Below are 1,765 nucleotides of genomic sequence, written 5' to 3'. Positions count from 1 at the left end.
ATATCTTTTTTCTTTGCAGACATTTTGGTAAAATCTGGCAGGTAAATTCTTCCTCGGAAAACATCAGAGTATATGATCAAATTTTTTACCGTTTGAATGTGTTGTTTTTTTAACCTTTTTTTTAAATGTCGTTTAATTTCAAACTAAATTCAAAATCAGATGTCAAAGAAGTGTCCTTTTGGCTACACAGGTTCTAAGGTCAGACAGTTCACTTCCGAATCGATACATACCGAACCGAAAAAGATTGTGTTTTTCCGACCCGAACCGTTCAAAATTTTTTAACGTTATTATTTTTAGGAACCAAATTTTCCAGTCGAACCAAAATGAGTTAAAAAAAAAATCTGAAAAACCGAATATTTTTTAAAAATATATAATTTTTTAATAAAAAAATACAACTGAAACCGGATGGAATGAAATATGATGTAATAATCGATTGGTATATATTTTTTGTAAAATCGAAAGAACCAAACCGAATCATTTCCGAACTGAATCCGAACCGAATAACTGAAACGTTCACCCCTAAATTTTTCTAGGGATGATTTATTTGATTAATAACCAAATATTATATAAATATAACCCAACTGAATTAGATGTAAAACTTAATGGTTATGATTTTTTTTAAAACTGGAAAAACTAAATTTGAACTCGAACCGAATCGAAAAATAATAAACGAAAAATCGTAAATTTCTTTTAAAAAAACGAGTATTTTTTTTTATCATAATTGAATCGAATATAACTGAATCGAGAACCAAATTCAATGTAAAAATCGAATGATTATGATTTTTTAAAATCAAAATAACCGAACCCAATTAAACCCCCTGGCCCCTAGATTTTTTTGATGAGTTTTGTCAAGATATCTATCTATAGTCGGAAACTGTTATCAAATTAGCATAAAATTAGCATCGTTAGACTTCCTATAATTATAATCTAGAAAACCTACAGATTGGATATATATGTATATTTGAAAATGACAAAATTACATATTTTTACTCAAATTTTAATAAAACATTAATTTCGATTTTCCATATACATATATAACTACAGTTTGATCGGTTAGGAGATGGATCAGACCGTGGTTGGCTTTACAAATTAAGACACAAGCTTAACAGAAGTTCAAGCCCTATAATATGTCACCTTTCTCATGATTGAGGAAATTTTAATTAAAATATTCCTTCTTTTTGGGGTCAAAACCATGCATATATATATATATATATATATATAGTAATGATATATATGTGTATACATACATGCATATATATCTATGGCAATATTTAATTAGGTGTACTAGAGTATACTACCTACAGCTTTTATTTTTCCCAAAGGGGAGATTTCATACTTATAAGGCGATATCATGGTTAAATTGTTTAATTAAAAGAATTATAATATAATAATGGCATGATATGTATAATTATAAGGAAAAAAATCCCATGAAAATAGAAACACATTATACTTAATCATATTATAATATATAAATTATAAGGGAAATCCTCGTGAAAATAGAATCATATTGTATAAATGAGACAATATACAATTAATAAGACGAAAATCCCACTAAAATATGTTCTAGATCTAATTGTGATGATCATATAAATAACACAATCTCCAGTTGTAAAAAATTACAACTTTAGATCATAATCCAAATATAAATAGATAAATTACCAAAAATAGTCAAACAGATATATAGACAAACATAGATCTATACATTCCCTTATATATGTATATATATACCCTCAAAAATCATAAACCCACAATAAAAAAAATTAAA

The sequence above is a fragment of the Tarenaya hassleriana genome, unplaced genomic scaffold (assembly GCF_000463585.1).
Source record: "Tarenaya hassleriana unplaced genomic scaffold, ASM46358v1 Cleome54, whole genome shotgun sequence".
Lineage (NCBI taxonomy): Eukaryota > Viridiplantae > Streptophyta > Magnoliopsida > Brassicales > Cleomaceae > Tarenaya > Tarenaya hassleriana.
Note: the sequence above shows the minus strand (reverse complement) of the source record.